This window comes from Pithys albifrons, chromosome 8 (assembly GCF_047495875.1).
Source record: "Pithys albifrons albifrons isolate INPA30051 chromosome 8, PitAlb_v1, whole genome shotgun sequence".
Taxonomy (NCBI): Eukaryota; Metazoa; Chordata; class Aves; order Passeriformes; family Thamnophilidae; genus Pithys; species Pithys albifrons.
In genome coordinates this window covers 37,964,457-37,985,760 of record NC_092465.1, presented here as the reverse complement: position 1 = coordinate 37,985,760, position 21,304 = coordinate 37,964,457, and the positions used below count along the sequence as shown (strand labels likewise).

Genomic DNA, 21,304 nt, shown 5'->3' with positions numbered 1-21,304 from the left:
AAGAAAACATTTCAACACGAAAAGCAAACATGCTGGAAAAATAAATTGAGGTAAGAGGAAACAATGTGAAACAGGCCCAGCAGATACAAGTACAAAATAAGAAATAGTCTCTCATTATTGATGCTCTTCTCCCTGACAGGACCTTTCATACCTTTTTCTAGGTGTGTGCAGAGAGCTGTGTTTAAGGTACTACCCATCAGTGGGAATAAGGCAAACAAGAGCTGAAGGATAAAAGTGTACTGTTTTCTGCCTTGCTGAAGCCACCTTCAGCTTCAGTTTCTGCGACTTCTGAGGACCTCAGTAGAAGTTCAAGGTCCAGAACAAGCTGAAAACAGATGGCTTTGACAATGTTTCATGTCAATAAAAAGGGAACATAGTCAAAGCCCTTAGATACTTGTGTCACTGACCTGCCTGTGGTCAGGAAATACTAAGACTCTACATAGCAAACTAGATCCTCCATTACCATCAGGAATGTGATGGAAAATCAGAAATGAGTTAAGAAATCCATGAACCATCCAAGAGTCCAGTTTATAGACAGGTCATGCTATGAAAGAGCTGAACTCAAGTTGAGTCTTGAAAGTGAAATGGGAGGGTCCAGAATGGTGTTAAAATAAATAACTCAAGTCTGAGCTTACAATGTCCCAGAGCCAACACAGCAGAACAAGACAACTGTCTTAGTAAGGAATTTAAAACCCCACTGACTGAACACAGAGGTGAAGCTTATGAGTATTTCAGAAGAGCTGAACATTCCCAGGGAAAACCAGCGCTGGCTTTGCACGGTGTTTGCAGCTGAGAAGGCGACTGGTGGTTGGGAGTAGTTACAGCTCTGCTGGTTTCCTGATTAGCTCCCTCAGAAATAAAACAAACAGGGATGACAGATGATGATGTCCCTATCACTGAGCAGTAGTTTTTGCTACACAAATCATGTTATTTTCTGTTTAGAGGAGGCAGTGTGGTTATATCATTAAAGGAATTGCTGACAGCTTCTGCTATTAATGGTCCCAAATGTGCCTCCTGCCATCTGTGATGGGCAAACGATTGTAGCAGACAATGATTAGCTTTTGGAAGTACTACTTAATGAAAAGGCAGACTTTTTTGAAGCACGGATATGTTTCTTAGTGGCCTTTAAGAAAGCTCTTGATATGAGTCATCTGCTCTGTAAACTGTGGTAATTTCATGGGGAAGAGCCACTAATCTAAGGAGCAAAGACAGAGTTTGCACTTATGAATGTATTTTCATTGTAACCAGGTTTGGTGGGAATTGTCTTCACCCTGAGGACAGCAAAGCAGACTTGGGGGAGTTGGCCACCTTCAGAGAAACAGCCCAGCTCTGAGGTGCTGCTGTGTCACTGTGATGGGGTGCAGCCCCTGCTCATTTTGCTGTAACTGCAGCTGTGGGGGGCACTGCTGGGGTCAGAAGTTTTAATTAATCTTCTGTTCTTTTGCCTTTTCAGTGTGCTTTTTGTTTTATTCCTAGAAGGGTATATTAGTCAACCAAGTTGGGGCTACGATGACAGTCCCAGATTTCTTGCATCAGCTGTTCAAAAATGTCAAAGGATCATCTTGCATCAAGCTTCAAAATGCATTGGGGTTTGGGGATTTTTTTTTAGCTAATCAAGGGAACTCAATTGACTTAGTGAACATTTCTGCCAGCACAGTGGGAGAGAAAAGCACACACAGGACTGAATTTCACTGACTGGTCAGAGAAGGTGGCTCTGCTGGCAGGCAAGTCAGAGCTTCAGTTTATCCAACATAATGAACATATATTCTCTTTTCATTCTAAACTGAAATGATAATCTATTTCTGAATAGAAAAAATTCACAATCCTCTAATATGCAGTCCACTAAATGCACAAAATGTATAAAGGTTTATAAAGGTCATAATGAGGTTTGAATCATGCTAAAATTGTGTCTTTATAGGAACCTTCAGGTGCAGCATTGCAAGCTAAGGGCTGGATTGGCATCTGCTTGGGCTGTTCTCAGAACAAGCATTCAAGAACCTTCCTCTGGAAGAGAAACAGATGAATGTCAAACTTAAATAAAAAGAAACGGATTATTTGAAAGCAAAGATGAAGAAAGTTAGACATTTTTTTCCACTTCTCAAGGAAACAATGCAAATAGAAATATTTTTCTCTGTTGATGATGGAAGAATAAAAATATCACCTTAGGGTCAAGTACAGGACACAAAAGTGAACTGCTGATGTTGCAGGACATCCTGCCATGAGTTGCAGCAGCCAGCACTCAAAAGACAGACCTTTTCTTGAATTCCATTATGCTATTCACTTTTCAAAGAAAAATTAGGGTGGTAACACTTGCTATGAATAAACCCCTCTCAGCTGTAAACAGTGTCTGTACTGAGAGACACTCTGACCCTGGAAAGCACAGAAAATAAGGTGGGTGTGGGGGAGGAAAGACAGCACAGCTCTAAATGTTGCCTGAAACAAGTTCAATCCATGGCTCCACCACAGCATTTGCATACCATGTTATTTTAATCATGAGTAATTACTGGGGGAAAAAAGCGACTCATGGCAGAGTAAGAACTGTCATAAAGAAATCAGGAAAAACATCAGGGAATGTCTATTAAGACAAGATTTAAGAGGGCCAGTCTTTTAATTTTAATATTGCCAGCATAAAACATAATGTAATACAACAAAGCCCAGGTTTTATTTAGGCAGTTACTCTACTGGATTAATATAATAGTAAAAAGTCAATATTTGTATTTGACATTTCTAGTGCCATAGTAATTTAACAGTGCTCATGCTCAGCCCATCTTGGAGGTGTGTGGATCTTTGGGGTGGATCTTTGATTTCAGGATCTACACATAGAATCCCAGAATGGTTTGGGTTGGAAGAGACCTTAGAGCCCATCTTGTTCCACCCCCTGCCACGGGCAGGGACACTTTCCACTAGCCCAAGCTGGTCAGAGCCCCATCCAACCTGGCAGTGTGCCAGGATGTCTCACGTTGTGCCAGAAGGATCCCTGAGCTTGGAACCTCATCTCAGGGCCCCAGTGATGCAAAGATGCCACCCCATCCCATGTCCATGCCCAGAGACAGCCAGCTCTGCCATCAGCACAGTTCAGATTGCAGCAGTGTCACACCAGCACAGCACCTGTGGAATTAAGGAGGAGAACCAAGCCCTGATCCCACCCTCTCAGGTGTGTCTCAGCTCTCATCTGGAGCCTCACAGACATGAATCAGACAGCCAAGGGTTTCCTCCCGTGGGCAGAAGGGTGAACTGCTGCTGCAATCCCAGGGCTTTGCCATTAGATCCTCCTTACAGGGCCAGAAGCAGTGCAGGAGATAAGGAAAGGGAGGATCAACCTGGTGAATATTCTCATTCATTTACATTAAGTAACTTTGTATCAGAGCAGAAAGCTGCAGAATATTCGGGGAAAATCACTGCAAGGCAGATTTGCTCACAGTTCTCATCTCATGGTCCTTTGGCACGCAAAATTCCTGTTAACTTGTGCATTTGAATCAGGCAGGATTCTATGCAAACACGTCCAGCATCCTCAATGTATTTCACTGAGGCACCAGAATAAAGCCCAGCCAGTCCCTCCGTACTTCTCTGGAAGGACACTTCAAAAATGAAATCCAAATTCTCTTTTGAAGACGATATTTGGAATTTTGTGGGAAACAGGGCAGCTTTCCAGGCAATCTTGAACTACTCCTACTTCCAGGTGTAGACAGGGGGTGGAAGCAGATGATCTCTAAGGTCCCTTGCAATGCAAACACTCTCTGATTCCATGATCCAGCCATCCCAATATTAAAGGGAAGCATGGCTGTTGTCCAGAGTTGGGTTTGTGACAGCCACAGGTCAGAGAGGCCGTGGAAGGGCTGTTGTTACCAATGGATTTATGCTCTGGAGTATCCTGGCAGCAGCTGCTGCCTTTGCTGATGGGATCTACAGCACAGAGGGCCTTTCTGCTGGGGCACCACAGAGTCTTGTCAGGTGCTCAAAAGCATCTCCAGGAAGTGGCAAGGCAGAGGATTTTTTCTTATTCAACTAGGCATCAAGTCCACGTGAAGACAGAGAGAAAAAACATGGGCTGGTAGAGATGGACAGAGTAAATAATTAAGAAAGTGCAATGCTGAGAAAATGAAGCATTGGAGAAAGCAGCAGAAATCTGTGTGCTCACTGAAATGAGAAATGTGACATTTAAATGACCCAGTAAGTTTGTAGAGGCAGCCACAGTAGGCGTGTTGTGACTGTTTAAGGGATGTCAACCCTGGTGTTTCAGGCCATAGGGCAGGTGCTGCCTGCTCCAGGCTGGCCAGAACCACATCCCCCCATCCCATGGTACTGCTGAATTGTCCACTACAGGGGGCTGAAACCATTTCCTGAAGCATCTGGTCTTGGCTACCCTCAAAGGCAAGGCACCTTTGCAGCTCCAGATAATCCGCTGCCCTGATGTGTTATGACAATTTCTCTGTTCCTACAAATGTCTGGATTAAACTCAATTTTTATTTCAGCTCAGTGGTTCACTTTGCAAAAACAGCTCACAGAAATGCTCAGTGGATAAAGAGAGGACAGTAACCTGCCCAGAATATTTTGCCACTATGATAATTAAAATAAAGTATCAGGGGCTTTGTCTAGAAATTATTTTAATCAGAATCATATTGTACCATGCAGTGCAAAAGGTATTCCCAGTCAATTGACAACCCATCCCACTGGATGCAGGAGATTAGTTTGGTGCCTACTTAGTGCACTGTGACAAACCCTCTGAAAGGTGAACCTGCATTGCAACAGTCCCTGATAGCAAAGGAAACATTAAGCAGAAAGCCTGGACAAATGGCAATTTAACAAGGCTGACAGTGCCAAAAGAGTTCCTTGCAAGAACAATGAAAAATTATCCCTGGGGTTTAAGCAGAAAAGGGCACTCAATGATTTCTGAAAAAGTGAAAACTCTTTTGATTTTAAATCCTTGCAAAGCAAAGTCAAGTTGAACCTGTCACCATAATCTGAATGGAAGTTTCATTTCAAACCCCTCACAGCCTATAATGTTCTGACTTTAAAGGTTAAACAAGCAGTAGAAACACAATTTGATTAACCCTCATCTTCCCCTCTCCCAAACCCCAAACCAACTAAAGAAGTTTAACTAGTTGGAGGCCAAATTTAACTTGGTAGCTGACAGCTGATGGAAACATTGATGGAGGAGGAGGAGGAAGATCAACAAAACAGGAACTCTACCAAACTTGAAAATGAGTCTTAGAAGATTTCATTTATCTTACACTCCTGACATCAGTAACTTCATAAAAGAGAGGGAGAGAGAAGGAAAAGTTCTCATTGGAGAACACTTTAACATACATGAACATATGGAAAATGTTTTGTTCCTCCTTGCTGGTCTTATCTGTCAGAACAAACAATTCCCAATCCAAGCCAATTTTCTCCTGCTACTTTATCAAAATACTTTGTTTTACAACATGCTGGCCATGATCATTTACAGATCTCCTGAGTCCTTTTCTCCCCTGCAGCACCTGGGAGATATATCTCTCTTCCCTCCAGAAGAGGGAGGACTTATGCTAATTAAATTGATTTCTCTTTAGGAAGGGGGAATGTTCTGTGCTGGTGTTTTCATTACAGTATTACAAGCTCTCCTCTTCTTACCAAGCAAGAAACACAAATGACCTTTTCTACGTAGATGTGAATTGCCAGAGAGCAGGGATAAAAATTCACAGGTTCAGAAAGACACACAGGACACATATAGAGGGGGGAAGAAATACTTCAGTAAAACATAAGTATAAAAATTTTCAGAATGTTACTGTTTTTATCAGCTCCCAGTGAATGGCTTCTAAGAAGGTATCCATGTGGGAAAAGTTAAGCATGTGCCTCACTGTACTGAGACAGACTTAATATTGCTCTGGTTCTTTTATTAATTACCACCCTGCCAGGCTGCCACTCTCTCTTCTCTATCCCCAGGGCAGCCACTCCCTGGCATACAACCTGTCTCTGGATTTATGGCACCTCTAAATTTGCATCACATGAAGCTGAATGACGGAGTGACAAAGTTCTGGAGATCTGATGACTTTACATCCATCATTGACTCAACGGGTTTCCTCTTCCACAGAGGAAAGGCCAAACAGTAATGGGAACCTCACAAAATTACTGCTTTTCAACCCTGAGAAAGGAATGAAGCTTTTTCAGAGAGCTGAGGGTCAACAGGGCATCACTCCAAGGCAGATCTCCAGCTCAAGGAGATTCATGGGTTTGCCATCAACAAAGACAAATGGACTTGCTCTTGTTTGAACCTTTGCCTCCAGATGCTCTCCCTAATGAATAGATCAGGAATCACTGCACAAAATGGAATGACCTCTGCAACGTACCTCAGGTTTGGGCAGGAAAGTGCTGGCTGGTTCTGCATGGCTCAGTTTGCTGAAGTTGCTTGTCTAAAGCTCTGGGCACCTTCAGCACCCGAGTCTAACTGCAGAATAAATAACCAGAACCCACAGCCACAACAGGAGAGTCAACAGCACAGAAATACTTCTCAGAAGACTTCCACACCCTCCATCCCAGCTGGGAACTGTCAGAATGTTAAGCTGGCTAACACTGGAAAATCAAATCCCAAGGAAAGAAAGTGTTGATACATAATGTCTGAGTATGGTTTCAGGTTCCAAACTAAACTTTTGGATGCATTTGCATGGGCACAGGAATCAATGTGACACATGGGAGAGTTGGGCACTCACTCCTCTGACAGACATCCAGCAGGGGCAAAAGACACAGTTATCAATATCATCTTGGTAATTCAGGAAAAGAAACTCTCAGGGAGTTCCAATACTTTAAGCTCCACTAAGAATATGTTGGAAGTCTCATCATATCAAGCCTTTAAGACCCTGTAATCCACCCATGGTTAAGTCCCAGGCTTGTCATTGAGAAAATGCAGCTACAGCACTGAAGGTTTCTGTGTTTGTAACAGTTGTGTGTTTGTTGTAAAAGGTTTTCACACAGAAGAAACAGAGATTTGCTGGATTTTGTGCCCAAGCTGCCCAGAACAGCAGTGGGGGGAAGAGAAGGGAGTACAATTCCCAGACTGGTGAGGAAGGGGGTGATTCAGCAGTCATAGCTGGAGCTAAAGGAGTGATCATATGACCACAGGGGCAAGAGAGAAGTTCCAACATGTGCCAGGAACCTGGAATCAACTGCCACATGAACATGGTGCCTTCACACCCATCCAATGTATTGCTCTCATCTGAGTCTCTGCTCAGAAATGTCCTTCTGCTGAAGTAACTTATCTGTCACTGAGGACACCACTTCACTGTTATTGCTGAAAAAACGTTTCCATTAGGAACAAAAACCCAACAGTCAGATGCCAAAAAAGGGTTATTTACATCATCACAAGAAGTAACTCCACATAATTTTAAATTTTCTGTCTGCATTGTGTCTTATGGCCCGGAATTGAAGCCATTAAATGAGGTTAGAATCCTGTCCATTGACTGCAGATCTACTCATAATTTCATCTTCCTAATAACATTAAGAGTGCAGTAGGATCCTTGCAAACTAAGGGTAGGATGATCTATTAGCATTTCCAGTGTGTTTTCATGCAGGGTGACTGATACCAATACAAACAAATTCTGTGAAGTGAGTAGTTTGAATACATTATTTACTGAGGCCTGAAAACAGAACCACTGCCTCACCAAAGGTCCAGTTCAGCCCAGCAAAACCCTCCCACTGAACAGACCCAACTGGCTCCTGCCCTGTTCCCAGCTCCTTTCCCTTTCACCTGCTCACCACCACTACTCACACAGTCTTTAAAAACATTACATAAGGAAATACAAGCTCCTGGGAACACACTGCTCTGAAATAGAAGGATACAACTCCTGCAAACTGAGCCTAAAGTGCCTTTTTGTGGTGTAAGGATCTTGCATAAGCAATAAAAACAGAACAACCTTTGCTGCCCTTTAAGAGGTTTCTATGCCAGGCTAACCCCAGGGGTGAAGCCACGTGTATTTGAAAGGCATGTTGGAATCACCCTGAGAAAATAGTGAAAATCAGTCAGGGGTTAGGATGACATATAGGCAGAAGATTTTAAGTTAGTTAGTTCTGAGAGTTATGACCCATCAAGAAAAACTAAGCAGCAAAGCACCATATAGTTAGATTTGGGATGAGGACTAAAGCACAGGTTTTACTTTTCATGTGGTGCCATTCAGATTTGAAGCATACAAAGGAGTGTGTCCATTTCTTACCACTTCCAACAGAAAACAAAAGAGCAAAATCCACTGCTCCACTGCAAGGCAGAAATTACACTTGTGCAAATGTGCTTTTCCAGAAATGACTCTTAAAATGTTCAAAACAATAAACCATCTCCTTTTTTCTTCTATTTTTGTCTCTGTTTAATGTCTGTCTTAGTTATCTTAGCAAGAGGGTTGGGGTTGTTTCAACCCAGGCTAAGCAAGAGCGCAGGATTCATGAATTTAAAGAGTGTTTTTGGCTTTGCTGACAGCCCTCAGGGCCCTGCTGTGGGTGGCAGGAGATGAGTGTGCAGTGAGGAGTGATATCCCCTCTTTTATGACCTCCAGTTTTCTTGACAGACAAAACACCTCACAGAGTTGTAAGATAAAGGTCTGGAATGATTTTTGAGGCCGCAAAGATTCTGAAAGTCATTTTTATATTCTTTTTAATGGTATAAAAAAGGGACAGTAGCAATACCAGTGCTATAAAATGACTTTGTGAAGAATCTCTGCTGATCTTCACACTCCAGACTCTCTGTCACAGGCACAAGTCTAATGTTTTCATTTATCATCTCAGTGTAGATAAAAATGATCCATTTTTTGAGGAGCTTATTGTCTTTGGATTACTTCTTCTAAACACAGAACCTTATCTATTCAAGGTGCAGGGCTGGCTCAACCATGACCTTGTCAATCTCATTAAGTCTTGAATGAATTTCCTCAAATTTTCTTATCAATCAAGGTAATTGCTTCTTGCAGGAAATCCAATCTTCTGTTAACCACATCATTACCTGGTGATCGAAGTCCTCAGACTCTGTGTAAGCTGGAATCACTCAAATCACCCAAGAGAACAGAGAAGCCTAAATTCATAAAAATCTCCACAGGTCATTTCCATTTCAGCAACTATTCCCCAGTTTGTCAAGTACCTTGAAGTATTTCCGAGAATAAAAAAGACTTTTAGGTCTTAGTTTTACGTTGGCTTGAGGGTCGTCAAAGATGACACTACCCTTGCAAAGGCTGTGTGAGATGAGAAGAACATGGAAAGCAGGAAGAAGAAAAGGCTCTGGAAGAAGAGGATTTTAAGCAGGGATCTGAAGAGGAAAGTAGATAAAAACCTAACAATACAAGAAAATCCACACAGATGGGGCAAAAGATCCTTTTAACTTAAATCCTCCCCACCTGGGAAAGAGTGTAAGAAGAGGAACCCAGAGATCCTCAGAGGAGCTTCCTGACCACCAGCAGCATCCTGAGCCAGGGCACTGGTTGGATTTAACAGCCCACTCTGGATTTTCCTTTAGTGATTCCACCCAGCTGATTTGAACCTACAGAAGCTTTTAGCACATGCAATAGCTCCCTCTCTATTTTAGCCACAAGTGGCTTGGATGCCATGCTAATTCAGGCCACAGATAAAACACTTAACTTTGAAATACAGGAATGTAATTAAGAAGAAAGGTTTGGGGAGGGCTGGGAGCAAGTAAGGAAACTTGCTGCTCTGTTGATACAGATCACAGACAGATCTACCAAGAGATGCCCTACTTTCAGACAGTCTGCCTGTGTTCTTCTCCTACCAACACAACAGCTTTCGTGCTGTGGAGGTTGGTGTTCTGTGCTAATAACTCTGACCTTTTATGAATCAAAAATAATTACTTAACAGGCAAAAATAAATCCGTGTTTCCTGTACCAATTAATATCTCTTTTTTTTATTTTTACTAATAGCTCTGATCTTTCTTTTCAGTATTTGAGAAGAGGATATGTTAATACAGAGATCTGCCTTATCCTGCCTCCTGAGGATCTGGGCAGATGTCCTGGTCCTATTCAGTGGAGGGAATGCCATGGTGGACTGCAGTGTAGTCAAGGTGTCTGCTACTGGTGTAGTGTCATAGTGAAGCTGGTGGGAAATCTGGCCAGGGCCATGGACAAGACCATCATATTCCTCCTCACATACAAATCTGTTGTGACTAAGTACACAACCAAGCATATGCTTTATGTAAATCCCATAATCACAGAATCTTAGAATGGATTGGGTTGGAAAAGACCTCCGAGATCATCAAGTCCAACCCTTGCTCCAACTCCAGTCCCTTTACCAGATCATGGCACTCAGTGCCACGGCCAAGCTCAGTTGAAAAACCTCCAGGGATGGGGAATCCACCCCCTCTCTGGGCAGCCCATTCCAATCCCTGAGCACTCTCTCTGCAAACAAGTTTTTTCTCATCTCCAACTTCAATTTCCCCTGGCAGAGCTTGAGCCCATCGTGCCCCCTTGTCCTATTGCTGAGTGCCTGGGAGAAGAGACCAACCCCCACCTGGCCAGAACTTCCCTTCAGGCAGTTCCAGACAGTGCTGAGGTCACCTCTGAGCCTCCTCTTCTCCAGGCTAAACACCCCCAGCTCCCTCAGCCTCTCCCCACAGCACTTGTGCTCCAGTCCCTTCTCCAGCCTCGTTGCTCTTCTCTGGCTCCGCTCCAGCCCCTCAATCTCTTTCCTCAACTGAGGGGCCCAGGACTGAACACAACACTCAAGGTGTGGCTAACTATTTAGCTTCATGTATATATGGGCTTTCTATAACTTTAATGGAAGAAAACATACAATCCAGCCAGCCACATATCCAAACATCTTCCAATTCACTCAGTAACCAGTGACACAAATGCTGGGTGTGCTGATGTTCTCTGTGAAGGGGCAATGCTGGATGGTGATGTCAAAAAAAGATTAAAACTCTGCTCTCTCATGAAAATCCTGTTTAAACTTTATCTCATCACATGTCTGTTCCACACAACACAAGGAATTCATCATGTTGCAAACCTACAGTAAGTGTTTCTCAGTCTGTTAGGCTGCAGATTAATTTTCCTCCCATCTCAAATCTGTTACAATAATTGCAATGGTTACTTGCCTTCTGTTACCAAACTGAATAGAGAAATTCAAATCCAGAAGATGGAAAGACGGTTCCGAGAAGTTGGAGTAACTTTGGCCAGCAGTTGATTACCATCTCCTCACACTCATTCATTACCTTGCTGGGCAACACTGAGGTACAACACACAGCAGCAACAGGGCAATTCCAGAGGCCGTGTGTGAACCTGCTGCCTGGACACTGACAGTGAGCCAGAAGGACCTGAGCAAAGGTATCCACTGCCTGAAGATAACATGAGTTTTTGCTTGTTTGGAAGAATCATAATCTCAAGTCTTCTGGAAAAGACTCAGAAAAGATGTAAGGCAGATCTGTGAGCTAATGCAGACCTGGGAGCTCAGGCAGACCTGGGAGCTGAGGCAGATGCAGAAGCTGAGGCAGATGCAGGAGCTGAGGCAGATGCAGGAGCTGAGGCAGACCTGGGAGCTGAGGCAGATGCAGGAGCTGAGGCAGATCTGGGAGCTGAGGCAGATGCAGGAGCTGAGGCAGATGCAGGAGCTGAGGCAGACGTGGGAGCTGAGGCAGACCCAGGAGCTGAGGCAGATGCAGGAGCTGAGGCAGATGCAGGAGCTGAGGCAGATGCAGGAGCTGAGGCAGAGGCAGGAGCTGAGGCAGACCTGGGAGCTGAGGCAGATGCAGGAGCTGAGGCAGATGCAGGAGCTGAGGCAGACCTGGGAGCTGAGGCAGATGCAGGAGCTGAGGCAGATGCAGGAGCTGAGGCAGACGTGGGAGCTGAGGCAGACGTGGGAGCTGAGGCAGACCCAGGAGCTGAGGCAGATGCAGGAGCTGAGGCAGACGTGGGAGCTGAGGCAGACCCAGGAGCTGAGGCAGATGCAGGAGCTGAGGCAGACGTGGGAGCTGAGGCAGATGCAGGAGCTGAGGCAGACCCGGGAGCTGAGGCAGATGCAGGAGCTGAGGCAGAGGCAGGAGCTGAGGCAGAGGCAGGAGCTATGGGAGCTGAGGCAGATGCAGGAGCTAAGGCAGACCTGGGAGCTGAGGCAGATGCAGGAGCTGAGGCAGATGCAGGAGCTGAGGCAGACGTGGGAGCTGAGGCAGACCCAGGAGCTGAGGCAGATGCAGGAGCTGAGGCAGACCCGGGAGCTGAGGCAGATGCAGGAGCTGAGGCAGAGGCAGGAGCTGAGGCAGAGGCAGGAGCTATGGGAGCTGAGGCAGATGCAGGAGCTAAGGCAGACCTGGGAGCTGAGGCAGACCTGGGAGCTGAGGCAGATGCAGGAGCTGAGGCAGATGCAGGAGCTGAGGCAGAGGCAGGAGCTGAGGCAGAGGCAGGAGCTATGGGAGCTGAGGCAGAGGCAGGAGCTGAGGCAGATGCAGGAGCTGAGGCAGAGGCAGGAGCTGAGGCAGAGGCAGGAGCTATGGGAGCTGAGGCAGACTGTGCTCAGTGTGATGTGGTATTTTCCCCCTTCCATGGGCTGTCTGACACTACACTTGTCCAGTGACCATGGTCACTCTGCATCACCAGGAGGACTTTGGCACATCCAGATACGGACTCCAGCTCGACTATGGAAACTGTCCCATCCTGTAAACCCCCTGCACAGATTACAGGCAGAGTTCTGTTATTTTCTTCCCTTCCCCCCCTCCAACCTCACTCTATGGCTGAAACAGAGTAATTACTTTTATGAAGGCTTTTGTAGAAAGATCACTCAGAAGAACAGAAGCTCTGTTATCACCAGAGAATTGCAGCTATCTGCCAGAGGCCGGAGGAACAAGAAAATGACTGTGATTGTACCTTACAGTTCACCTCAGACAAACACAGGGAACACAAGGAACCCAAGGACACAGCACAGAAAGGAGACACATGAGTGAGAGACACAAAGTCACCAGCCACTTTATTTTTGCTTTCACCTGACCTAAATCTTCCCCTTTTACATCTCTTGCTCGGTCTCATAAGGAAAATAAACGTTGGATTTCCAGATAGCCTGCACTTGCACAATGACTATATTTAAGACTGAAAAAGACTTTTGTTGGACTGCAAAATTTCAAGACATGTTTTGCATTAAAAATCAGACAAAGGCAGCCACAAGGTTTTCAGCTCTTCAGCAGCAGAATTCTCCATGGTGCCCACCCAAGGCAGGACAGGACAGCTTTACTTGCAAACTCCAAGGCAGCTCTGCAGAACCTGGGAAGTGCTTACAGGATCCATTTCAATAATTTTAACTAGAAGGAGTCAGTCATTAGCAATAAATTTAAACCAAGATAAACAGCAGATGGAAAAATCAGAATAAAGATTCCAAAATGCAATAAAGCAGCATCATCTTTCTTAGGTGGAAGGAAAAGAAGTTGTGGATGCATAAGCACCCCGAAGACAACTGTAGAAATGAATCTGTCCAGACTTTAAACTATCAGTCCAGAAAAAAGATTTACAAATTAGGATTACTTACAGAGAAAATACTCACAAAATGAACTTCATCCTTCTCTCCCTCACTGAAGGTGAGAGTTGGGCCTCTCCAGAGAACACAAATCTGACCTTGGGGCTGTGAATGGCCTCCAGCAAAAGGCATCTCCCTCCAGCAGCCCAGGAAGGGATGGGAGACAGCTTGGCCTTCCAAACCCAGCTGAACTTATGGAACCTCATGGAGTGGAAGCCTATAAAAGCTCCTTCTGGGGATGCTTAATCCACTCTGATAGGCATCTCACATGCCTGCAATAATGACAGGATCTCAAGGAATTACATTATTATACAGTGAGAGCTTTATTTTATCGCTTTTTATTAGCCTAGTCTAAGTGCAGGTACCCCCTCAGGGACCTCAGTCAATGATCAGCTTCTATTCAGCACCAAAATGCTTTTTTATACAGCGAGAGTAGGATCCCAATAAGCTGTCACACCATTTCTGTGTGCTAGGAACAGACTGCTGACATTTAAGATTGGTCTAATAATACCTTAATTTTTTAAAACTACTGTGTGTTTACAGATGCAGAATTGAGCCTCTGCTCTGATTATTGATGAACACTGTTGCTACTGCTGTGTCTCATACACTAATTGACTTTAAAGGTTATGGTGCTCCCTTGCAAATGGAGTGGCCTTATTAATCAGTAAAACAAATAATGTAATACATTCATTAACAAGATTTTAAAAATCTTTTTGGACTGTAGGTAGAAGTCAAGCATTAAAAATATTCATTTGAAATTTCCTTTTTCTAATGCTTACTGTTCCTTGTCTGTAGGTATGGAATTACCTGTAAAGCTGATTCCAAGGTAAAAATAAATATAAAATTATTGCTAAATAAATGATTACTTCTTTGTTGCTTGTGCATCATATAATTAATACCATGATGTGATTTAACATATTAAGGAAATAAGAATTTGCCATCAGCAGGCTGAAAGAAATTTGTTTATTAGTTTACTGTGATTCAATTTATGAGAATGTGCTTCACTGATCTTTGCAAAAGAACTTTAATTGGAAATGAATATCACAATCTATTTACCACACCACTAAACCCAGTCTGCTACAGTTCATTTCAACTCCACCTGCTACTTAATTTTCCAAGAAGAGAAAAACTTTGAATTAATACAATAAGGAGCAGTTAGAAAGTAAGCCCAGTGGATTGGTGTTTTAATCAGGGTGCTCCCTGCGTGCCCTGATGAAATGCTGCTTGGAGCTGCCTGGGGCTCAGTGCAGTGCTCACACCAGAGCTCCAGCTCAGCCACTCTGCACTTTGGCTACTGCTTCCAATGTGCAAAGTCACTGTGTCTTTGCCTGGGAGATCTAAAATCCATACCCAGCATGCAGATTTGGAGAAAGTATTGCTTGACTTGGGACCATCGATGCTCCTGCCCTAAAACAAGGGCAAAGAGACCAAACCAGCCTTTTCCATCTGTGTGACCTCTGGAGACTTAAACTGGGGAGCAGCACCAGGAGAAGTGAATCGAGGAAAAAGACAAAGTGTAAGACCCTCATGTTCTAATCCCTGCTTTTAAGAAAGAGTCAGGGTAATCCTAAAGGTCTTGGAGTCTCTGGAAACTGTATTATCTGTGAGCTTTTCCAAGGACAGACACCCTATCTGCCACCTTCATGACTTGGTGGGCATCCTTTTAGCTGCCTGACTAGGGATGAAGAATGACCTGGGTCCATCTATGGTGGAAACATTGTCAGGGAATTCAGGATAGCAGCCCTTCCTGCCAGAAGGTGGGGGGAAAGCCTTGTCAGGTGTGCCTGGCTTAACACAGGTCCCCACACAGAGCTCTGAGCCACAGCAAACCCCACGGCTCAGTTTGGATTTAGGAGCACTTCCAGTTTGTCAGGAAGGTTAAACTCCTCTCACTGAAGGCAGCCCACAACTAAGTGCAAAGTCAAGGTGGTTATCCTTGGAATTTAACAGGAAGCATGCAGGGTGAGCTGGGAGAAAGGCTGAGCTGGCAGAAAGGTGAGCCCAGTGCCTGTGAACTTGCCATGAGCAGCTGCCACTGTGACCTGCTGCCTGGAGCATCCCAGCTTGCTGAAGGATCAGCAGCAGCAGCACCCAGGGGAGCAGCCGGGCAGGGGGAGCCACACACACAGAACACACTTCACATAGAGAGGAATGAGAATACATCAGGAACAATAAATCACTACCTTGGATGTCTCTGACAATTTTTCATAGCTGCTTCTGTCCCACATACCTGTGAAATCAGCAAGAAGCCCCTAACTGGGCTGGGACTGGGAAGTTTTCCCCCCAAATAATCATCACACTCATCATCACAGCCCCCCCTAACTGGGCTGGGACTAGGAAGTTTTCCCCCCAAATAATCATCATCACACTCATCATCACAGCCCCCCATAACTGGGCTGGGACTGGGAAGTTTTCCCCCCAGATAATCATCACACTCATCATCACAGCCCCCCCTAACTGGGCTGGGACTGGGAAGTTTTCCCCCAAATAATCATCACACTCATCATCACAGCCCCCCCTAACTGGGCTAGGACTGGGAAGTTTTCCCCCCAGATAATCATCACACTCATCATCACAGCCCCCCCTAACTGGGCTGGGACTGGGAAGTTTTCCCCCCCAGATAATCATCACACTCATCATCACAGCCCCCCCTAACTGGGCTGGGACTGGGAAGTTTTCCCCCCAGATAATCATCACACTCATCATCACAGCCCCTTGTCCCCCTGTTCCCATTAGTCAGTCATTTCTGTGCTGCACTGTGGGCCAAGTTTTACTCCTGATTTAGTAAAGTTCCTCAACAGTGAGCTTACTAAAAATATAAATATAGCTCTTCTGATGTAATGTGTTTATCCTGATTAAAGAACAGACTGCAGTGCAACACTGTCGCCTCCTTCATAGAGCCTTTTTCATTTTAACACAATGTCTAATTAATGGGGTTCTTTCAACATGATTACCTTGTGTGTAATATTTTAAGAGATTCTGAAAAATTAATTCTTTTACAGGTTATACTCAGAGCATCATAATTTTTCATTAAAGATGTTTTGTGGGGTCAACTTCTGACCCTGCATTTTGCAAAAATGGAAGGCATTAACTAGTGCAGAGTTATCACAGATCTATCACGTCAAGCAAACATGGGATTGCAAAACCTCAGTGGGAGCTTTGCCCTCTGGCTACTCTGACATAATGATTTTTATCTTCCAGAAACACTGATTTGTCAAAATTGAAGCTGCTTCCTCAAATGAAGAGTCTTCAGGTGATTCTCCAGACCAGGAAGAATGTTGGAAAAAATCTAGGAATGACCAGAATGTTCACTGTGATGTCTTTGGGATGAGAAATCTCAAAGGGACATTTGCATAAAACTGCTTTTCATTTTAAAATTAAATTTCATGTCTGTTTCCAAAGAGGTGAAATATAAAATGAAAAAGAATAAAGATTGTAATGAAATATTTTGAAGACATAAAAAGTAGTATTTTGAAAATATAAGAAGTAAATGTTTTCACTGGCTACATGATTTTTTCCCCCTCTCTGCTAATGTATGAAGACTGTCAGATCACCTTTTATTTCAAGTGGAAATACCCTGGAAGTGTCCAAGGCCAGGCTGGACAGGGCTTGGAGCAAACTGGTCTAGTGGACGGTGTTCCTGCCCATGGCAGGAGGAGCAACAAGATGGTCTTTGGGGTCCCTTCCAAAGCAAACCATTCTGTGATTTCATGATATTCTTACAGGAAGGGATGGATGGTTTCCACTTAGGTCTGTCCTCCTTCCTCTGAAGACAGGGCTTTTCAGGGAGTGCCTGTGCATGCAGGGGTGTTGTCAGACTCCTCCTGTGTAGGGTCCTGCCAACACACCCAGGCTGTGCAGGGGCCCAGGCTCTGCTGAGGATGGAGCAGCTCCCTGGTCCCTGTGACGAGCTGTGCCAGTCCTTCACCGCTGCAGAGAGGGAGCAAAGCCTTTTGCCAGGGCCCATTTTCTCCCAACTTCTGCATGGGCTTATGAGTTAGACTGTTGCACTACTTTTCCTGAACTTAAATTGTTCCCTGCTGGCTTGTGAAAGTATGATTAATATTCTTCAGGAATCTGTTATTAATTCTTCATTACAGTGTAGTCGCACAAAAGGCAAGGGGAATATTATGTCTGGCTTGTTGCACCTCACCAACCATTTCAATAAATATCTTAAAGAACAGAGGGTGTGCAGAGAATGAAGAGTAGCAGAGACTGCTTACATTCCATGCACTGCAAAATAGATCACCAATCTGTCTGATTTAATAAAAAAATAGTACAGAGCAGAGTTAAATCATAGAGTTGGTGTTGAAACTACAGTATTGTGAATGTGCCTTAATATACTCAGCACTGAGATGGATATGTATTATATATGTTATTTATTTTAGCTGCACAAAGGCAAAAGGTGGCTTTTATATGCCATACTGTTCTAATAAATATTGTGGTTCCAAAGTTAAATTATGGACGGCATTAAAAATGAAGTGCACCCAAAACACACAACCTGTACATAAAGAATATCCTATGGGGAAAAAAAGAGCTAAAAGAATTCACCAGTGAATAAATACAGCACAGCATAATTACAGGCTCCTGTGTTTTTCAGCCAGGGTACAATAATACAGTTTACTCAAAAGTCTTCTAACAGCCTCTGGGTACACACTGCATTTAGGAGAGAGCTTTCTACTGCCAGTTCTCTCCCCTGCCTGCCTGGCCCTCCATGCTCTTTAAATGTACTTTTGGGAAAAAGTCTGCACTTGAAAGGGGATGGAGCAGATTCTGGGAGGAATAATTGGCTTTTTGAAGTTCTAATTTTGACCATTCTCTCTTTCTCAGATCCTCCAAAGTCCAGATTCCACTGATGCTCACAGCTATTTTTCGGTTGTACTCTGACTGACCTTGGACCACATGTTTTATTCCTAGGTCTCAAATTTATTTATTTATTATCCTTTTCTGGCTAGTAAAAAGAGGGAAAACATTAATAATGAACTTATTCTAAGCTATTGCCTTCCTGTTTTTAGTTAAGGCAACTTAGCAAATCAATCATTTTAAGGATACTGTACTACCCTGGCAATGCAAGCACACGTGTGAGCACACACATTTAGTGCCACATGGGCCCAGTTCCCCCAGCATCCATCTCCTGGCAACATGGAAAGAGTAAGGGCCAATTTTGCAATGTCCCATTTGTCATTCCCAACTTTCAGGGAGGAATCCTTGTGAAGTGACATGACATTAGGAGTGGACTGAGGTGTTAGTGCCACCTAATTGGGGTTTCAGCTGCACCACCAACTCAGAGGAGAGCTGGTCCTGTTAATATTTTCCCTGCAGGTCACAGATACTCACAAAAGCACTCTTAGTTTAGTGGGATATGGAAGTATTTATCTATAGGGCTTTGACTCTGAGACTTCAACAACACAGGAAAAAATCACATTGGAAATCCAGTCAGAGAGATCTTTTACAGAGATTATTGACTTTAAAAGGACCCAAATACAGTATCTTAAATCCATTTGTCATTGATACAAATGGATTTGCCTTTTTCTTCCTTTGATCAATGAGAATTTGGTATTTTTTGAAGGAGTTAAGCTTTCCAAAGCTCTCCAAAGGCAAAAAAAAAAAAAAAAAGCTGCTACAGGTTGTGTTTGTGGAAGCACCAACTGGCAACAATGATAAAATGTGACTGATTTCCTAAAGCATGAAATCAAAGCTTGCTTTGTTCAGAGCATTAGCACATTTTCTTTGGACTGTGTATTTATTATAGAAGGTGCACTTTAAAAAAAGAAGAGATAGAATAAAGCTATTGGGATGGAGATCATGGGGATATTGAATCCAAATCAGGTTCACCCATTTAACCACTAACAGAGGTTTGCATTAAGATACATTTTAAAGCAGTCTTGGGACCCAAAAATAAAGTGCCTAGATATGAATCTGGATCAGCTCAAGAATACTGTTATTTTTTATGAATGCAGGTAGACTGGCTGATTCCAGGTACAGGTCTGGGCACAGCACCAGCCTCAGAGTGAAAAGGACACAACCAGTTTGCTCTCCTGACAGAAATTCCACGTGTTGAAGTGGATTCCAGAGGCTGCACATTCCAATGAAAAGCAATGCAGATGAACACTCCTGAGAACACAATGAGAACTTGCTCTCCAAACCCCCCTCTCCAAAGCTCTCTTCCTCCCAGTGCCTTGGCACTCCTAAGAGCTCTCAATCACCCCTGTCTGTCAAGTGTTTGCTGTCTCACTTCCCTCCTGCTCATTATCTACCTGTCTCAGCGACTCTTTGTGCCCTTAGCAGTGGATTAAACTTCATTTCCCTCCCCCTCAACCACCGACCTCCTCTCCAAACACGACCTCCAGCCTTTGCTCTCCTTGCAGTGGGAACCTTTCAAGCACAAGCGCTGTGCTAAGAGGAGGAGCATCCCTGAAGTGCTGAGTGATGCACAACTCCCAGAGCCCAGGGAAGCAGCACAGCCAGGCTGAACCAGGGAGGGGTGGCAGGGGCTGGAAGGGGTGACAGGCTCCTTCAAGAAGGAACAAGACACTCTGGCTTTCTCTTCCAGCTTCTTGCCATCACATTGATTTGCCATGGAAGGCTAAAGTGCAGGATTAAACTGTACAAACATGAAAGATAGACACGGACCACTTCAGGACATGCAAGTGGTATTGGTCTGTGTTATATGTCATTTTAAACAAATCTTTAATCTTTTGAACACAAATGAAACTCCTACAGTGTCACATCTCAAAGATGAGGTGCCTGTCACCCAGCTGAGCTATCCACAGGTTTTATGTCCAGGTTATACTTCTTTTTAAAACCATTTTGGGATGAGATAAACCATTATTCAGAAAATAGCTCTTTGTCTTTCCAGAGACCACACAGAGAGCAACTTCCAGATGATTAGAGTCAATTGAAATGGAATCTTTCACAGACAGATGAACAAATTTTACAGACTAGGAAGATTTAATGGAATATTTTGCCTGATTCTCAACCGAAACATGTTAATTGGCCATTATTTGCAAACTACTGAATTGTTAAAACATAGTTAAACAACAGAGTGTAGTTAGAGAAGCAACTTCTATTTTACTTAGAAGCACTGGTGTTAATTTGTTGAATTTTGAAGTCTGATATGTTGGAATTGCCTCTAAACACAAAGACACACCTTTAATACCATTCTTTCTAACAAGATGCACAATTCACAGGAAGAATTTCTTTTGTAATCAGTAACCAGTTCAGTCTTAAACGACTGATCTTTTTCATATCACAAAATAATCTGTTCACATTCAATGTAACAGCCAAACCTGGCAGAGAAAAAACCTGAGGAAACGTAGTTACAGCTGACATGAAAATATAAAAGATATCCAATAAAATAAGCCAATGAGCTTTGATAAAAGAGTGTGGTGAACACAATTCAGAAATATTCATTCTTCAGAGAGGTCTGGAGAAGTCTGCAGTGACATTCTGAATTTGGATGAACTGCACAGGTTTGATCAGTCTCTGGAAAGACCAAAGTATTTGTATTTCATCCTGGACACACACTAGAGAAGGTTTCAACACAATTCAAGTGAGCACATAGTATAGAGAAAGAATCAGAAAAATCTGATTCAAAAATCAAATCTGAACAGATATGGGGACTGTGAAAATTTGGATTCATATTGCATGTTCTGGGCCTGAAAAGATGCATTAAAGATTCCAAGCAACTCCAACTACAGCAAATCAGCTGGAACGTGCTGAATTGTTACTGTGCTCATATTGAATTAAGGGTCTTCCTTTACAAAAAGTCCCTCTGAAATCAATGAATCTACTCCTAAAGGAACAACATCACACCCAGTGTTCCTCATGAGCTGCTACAAACACATCCCAGATG

General features: G+C 43.7%; 1 protein-coding gene across 2 annotated transcripts in view; it reads right to left on the bottom strand.

Moving 5' to 3' along the window:
- Positions 1-21,304, bottom strand: part of SPAG16 (sperm associated antigen 16) — a 425,449-nt gene that overhangs the window by 20,524 nt on the left and 383,621 nt on the right. The gene's annotated exons all lie outside the window — the stretch shown is intronic.